The following is a 5,524-nucleotide window of genomic DNA, read 5'->3' as shown; positions in this document are numbered from 1 at the left end:
CAATATTCTAATTTTCTGAGACAGTCCTGTATATCTGAGACCTATAATATATTGATGAAAACCAGTATAATAGGGGACGTTTTAAGGGAAGTGTCCTCTGGGGGGAGTTTAGAGGGGACATCATCAAATCCTAATTCTATTGCAGAAGACTTTGTGATATCAGCAAATATCGCATCATTGTCCGAAGAATGAAGATTATATTGTATCCATTCTGATTTGTCTTTGGTGTCTTGACTCGTCTGAAGGACCTGGACCTTTCCCCGGACTCTTGGACCTTTGGGGGGGGGGAGGGAAGTTGGTGGAGTACCGGGCAGCGCTGCTGGCCTCCCATGGCATCGCCTCGATGGCCCTCGACTACCTCACACCTCAAATCACTAAGGAAACTGGGAAAATGGTGGACAATGATTACTTTGAGGTAAACCAGATGAGCTTCTACGGAACAATACAGTTTTTTAAACTCCCAAGAACATGAACATCTCATTGCAGTTGCGTTTGTGTCCATCTGAAAGTTATATTTACTCTTAATAAGATGTACAAAAGCTTTATCCTCAACAACAGTGAGGGAAATCCGTGTATATACATGTCATTTAAAGCATACAGTTCTACCTCAACAATATATGAATGTACATATTTTCCTTCTGCAGACGGCCTATAGAGTTCTGGAGCAACACCCTCAGATCCTCGGCAGCAGGATCGCAATGTTGGGTCTTTCCTTTGGCACCAGTGTCACTTTCAAAATGGCTGTTTACTCCCAGGTTGTGAAGGTAGGACCAGCTTAGTGAATTTCATCATATTGACGCAGATTTTTACAATTTGTTGTATTTAGTCTGTTCATGTCATATAAACTGCATACCGTCAATATGCGCCAACTATAAGAGCTTGTCTCTACCACGGACGTGTAAAGATTGTTACCATGTTTGAGAACACTATATTTCAAAACGTTTTTCTTCACTTGTCACTTTATGGGGTCTTTGACTTTATGGTTGAAGATAAGGGTTACTAACTAACTAACTCTAGCTTCAACGCGGAACTGGAACAGAACACATTTTTGTGGTGAATGGGTAAAAGGCCCTCTCGAATGCCATCTGACACAGCTCTGTTTACTTGACCGGATCTGAGGAACTCATTGAGGTCAGTTAAGCTTTTTAAAACACTGGAATTACACTAGTTTTTATTCTCTAGTAGCCAGCCAGCTCTATAAACATCCTGACCTCTTTTCTTCTGGTTTGAGCGTTGGGCAGGCTGAAATACCGTAGGTCTTTTCAACCTGTGGCTGCACCTGCCCGCCCCCCATGTGCTATCCCAAATACCTTAGCCCCCTTTGCCCAACTGCACCCTTTGTTAGTTGGCTCCATTTGGTCCATATGCTGCTTCGACGTCTCAACAACAACCTGAATGGAAGTGCCACAAATTAGTAAAAACTGTACGGAGTGGAATAAGGCCTAGCTGATCTAGGAAAGCTTCAACTCGGGCCATCAGATAAGCATTGAATTGATGCTTATCTGATGGCCTTATTGATAGTCAACACAGAACCAAGTTGACCTAACAGACTTGCGTGCCAGCACAATGGTCACTGTTGGACTCTTCTGCTACCCCTCATTCTAGATTGGCTTGAAGCTCTTCCTGAACACTTTTCCTCTTGTGTTCATGCAGCTGATAGTGGAGTGAACGCATTGAGTTGCCCGGGGCGTTTCTATGTCGTGTTCTTTGGGAGTCACATATCGGAAAACTGCCTTTGGAACAAAAAAAACCGTCTGCTTTCTGGCCCGGTGAGAGATTGTTGTCACAACAAACAGGGACTGATTTATCAGTTTTTGTTAGCTCCAGTTCCAACTCACCTCTCTCTCCATCACCCTAGAGGGGAAAGTCCTCCTAAGGACCGAACAAAAAGAAAAAAGTCAATGTAGTCCACAAAGTCTGGAGGTCGCTCCGTGGATAAAAAGTGTCCAGAACCATCATGTATTATCCTACCTATGTGTGTGTGTGTGTGTGTGTGTGTGTGTGTGTGTGTGTGTGTGAGGTGGGGGTTGGAGTTGCAGAGTGACTGTCCAATTTTGGAAGTCAATCCGACAGCCGTCCCCAGGGGCAGATTTTTGGTGGGTGTGAGTTTAGGCATGAGTAGAAAGTGATGAACACACACACACACACACACACACACACACACACACACACACACACACACACACACACACACACACACACACAAACAAAGGGTGTCAGCTTCACTGGTACTTTTCCTTTTCTTCAGAGAAAAGGAATCATGTGGTCAATAGCTGGCAGCTGGGCGCTCTGTTACAGGCAGCGTCCCTTCGGATCAGCTATTGAACTCCTGTCTTCGGTTTAAACTCAGCAGTGTAAAAAAAAGAGAGTATATTTTGATGCAGCCATAAGTGTTCAATTTCATTTGCTGCATTGAGCTCGTTTCCGTTTCTTGTTATTTCAGGATTTTGCTTTGGTTCATGTCAATGTCCTCTTTGCTCAGTTTACCTGTCATTTGTGCTCTGTGGTTTTTGTTGAGATGTTTTGTATGCCCTTTAGGTTTTCTATTCCATCTGAATTGTTTAAACAGCCCTTTAGTCCTTTTATATTTTTTAACTACATTTGTTTTTGACATCCAGCAGAAGGTTTACATTTGTTACAGAAACTCTAAAACTCCTCCTTACTGATTTTGATATTTAAAAAGAAAACTAAATATTCACTCAAATATAAAATGATAAAGAAATACATTCCTTTTTATTTTTGTCAACCATAAATCGATTTTAGGATGGATCCAGTTCCAAAATAAACTGATCTCTGGTAAATCTTTACCATGTGCACCATGCTGGTTTAGCGTGTTAGCATGCTAGCATTTGCTAATTAGCAGTAAACACAAAGTAGCCACAGCTGTGGCTATTTAGACAAAAACCAGACTACTTTATGGTGTTGGACTTTTTTTTTAAGGTAAAACCAATGTCATTACATTTTTTCCTGGACCACGATGGTGGTGGTCAGACCTGCACTGTCATCCCTGGAGCCATGTTGCTAGCATAGCTAAACATTTGATTATTTAACTTTTGTTCTGTTGTAACATTTATTTTATAATTAACATCAACCTTTGACATAGAGCCATTTGAAGTGAAACAAAAAGCTTTTGTACAGTGGTACACAGTAACTAGTAGATTGTCAGAAAAAATAAACTACTCAGGTGCGTTGGGGTGAAGTGGCTTGCTCGACGCCACTCTGGCTTGGTTTAAGTGTGCCTTATTGTTGTGGTACGTCTCGAGACCACTCGACCGGTGCCAAGGATAACATCAAGCATTGATAAAAATTAGCAATCTCAAGTTTTGATTTCAACCTGAATATGTGAAAAGCCCCTCCGCTTTTTGGAGCAAATAAGAGTCCATTGACGGCAGCTGCCAAGCTAAAAGCCACTGAGAGATAAGAACCACTTCACTTGAACGTCAACATTAATTTCCTAAATGGTTTATAAAAGATAATTTCTCAGTGTAGATAGTGTTTTATGTGATACATTAACTTTAAGAGATTTGATATGATAGTAGCTAAGTGTCTGGCTTTTTGTATTTTGCGGTTGAGATAAATGTATGTACCATTAGAAATCACACTCTCTCTATCTTTTAGGGGAATTTGATTAATGCTCCTTCCTTTATGCGTGTATTGCGATCGTGTGTTTGTTTACTCAAGTTAAATGCCTGTGTATGTGGCTGCTGTATTTGTGTTGCCGATCTGTTTCATGTGGTGCGTAATAAGATAAGGACCACTCCATGCAGTCTGCTGTCTGGCCTTTATCTGAGCAGCAGATTAGCGCAGGTGATTTCATTCCTGTGGAGGTTGGTTAGGCAGGGGTCAGGTTGGAGCACGAGCATGAACGTCATGTAGGGAGAGGGGAAAAGACAGGCCGAAACCAAAAAAAAGAGCAGAAATGATCAATTGTATGTGTCCCGAACTCCCTTTGACATCTGTGCGTTTTTGATGCTATTAGTTAACACCATATTCATTGGGGGAGTATTGTTCCATCACCCTAAAGACATGGGATGTGTTTTTGAATGAAGAAGTCAAATAATTGAACTTTAAATAGTTTGTGGGAAATGTGTGGGATTTACTGGTTTTGAATAGTGAAAACTGTTCCTGTGCTTGTACATTGATGAAGAATACTTAATTGCTGTATCATCTTATCGTTATATATTAGTTCAGATACGTTTTATGCACTCCACTTTTTACTGCATAATGTATTCCATGCTCCAAGCACCCACAGCTAGGCCTACCTCAGGACCTCAGGGTTTACCACCATGATTTGAATTTGACCCATGTCTTCTTAAACAAGGCTGGGGCAGTGTGTATCTGTACAAACTGCAAAACGTTCTGCATTACAAGGGATTTTTGTTGACATGGGCTGTGCATCTGCTGTAAGTGGATTAGGGGCGTAGTGACAACACTGCATCTAACCCCAAGCTACTTACTGCAACTTCATTCTTATGGGAGAACTGAGAATATACGTTAGTGGTGATTAACTTAATTTCTGTTTTATTATTGTTAGTATTCAAAGTATTTTCTTATGCTTGCGGGATTCTTGTCGATCCATCTTGGATCAAATTGTAGAAGTTAAATCAGCACTTCATATGAATTCGGAGAACTTCGTTTTGAAACTTCATAGGATACTGTAACTGATATTTGCAGATTGGATTGCACCTGCTAACCTTTTGCAATGCCAAGTGCTACTTACGCACAGTAAATTAAGTAGTGTTCTCAATTGGTGTGCACGTGTGTGGTGGCAGCAAAAGGCAAAACGTATCACGTTAGGCACATAGCCATTGCTGATTAGATCAGATAGATCAAGTACTGCACCAGCAGTAAGTCAGCTAAGGTTATAAACTGTGACCATATGTTCATTCATATCTGTGTGGGAAGAATCTTATTTCATTTAAGCAGTGACTTTGACACTAAAATAGGTGATTTTCCAGGTAATTATCCAGTTTATATCCAGCATTATGGGATTATATATGTATCTGAGTGTTGTATGGGAGAAGTTTTTATTTATCTGAATAGTGGGTCAGATAAAGTGGGTATCAGCTGAATATTTATCAGTTAATTTGATGCTTGTTTGATCCAACCAAAGAGGCAAGTTTACTAATAAAGCACTTTTCAGGAACAAGGCAATTTAAAGCACTTTACATTAAACATTAAAACTAACAAGAAAAAGAAGCACATTCTTAAAGGACAGTTGAATACTGTTAAACACTGTCATTAAAATAACAAATGAAATACAAAAATCATAATTATTTAAGTGAATTAAATTCAGAGAAGAAAAGCCAATATTTTAGAAGTTTGTTTTAGATATGTTATATTAAAATGTAATCGGAAACCCAATGATATTTAATTTAAATAATACAAAATCAGAGAAAGAAATAGCAGCCTGTTTTCACATAAGAGGCAGCAAACAGATGTTTTACCCTTAATGAATTCCTATAATTGACATTATTAAGTAGATATATATATATATATATATATATATATATATATATATATA

General features: G+C 39.5%; 1 long non-coding RNA gene across 1 annotated transcript; it reads left to right on the top strand.

Annotated features, from left to right (window-relative positions):
- Nucleotides 1–243: 243 nt before the first annotated feature.
- Nucleotides 244–1,890, top strand: LOC104965125 (uncharacterized). The gene is made up of 2 exons (XR_800521.1): nucleotides 244–415; nucleotides 645–1,890. It is a non-coding gene; the product is annotated as an uncharacterized lncRNA (long non-coding RNA).
- Nucleotides 1,891–5,524: the final 3,634 nt, after the last annotated feature.

This window comes from Notothenia coriiceps, unplaced genomic scaffold (genome assembly GCF_000735185.1).
Source record: "Notothenia coriiceps isolate Sejong01 unplaced genomic scaffold, NC01 NC01_scaffold00037244, whole genome shotgun sequence".
Classification (NCBI taxonomy): domain Eukaryota; kingdom Metazoa; phylum Chordata; class Actinopteri; order Perciformes; family Nototheniidae; genus Notothenia; species Notothenia coriiceps.
Note: the sequence above shows the minus strand (reverse complement) of the source record. Positions and strands in the feature narration are given on the sequence as shown.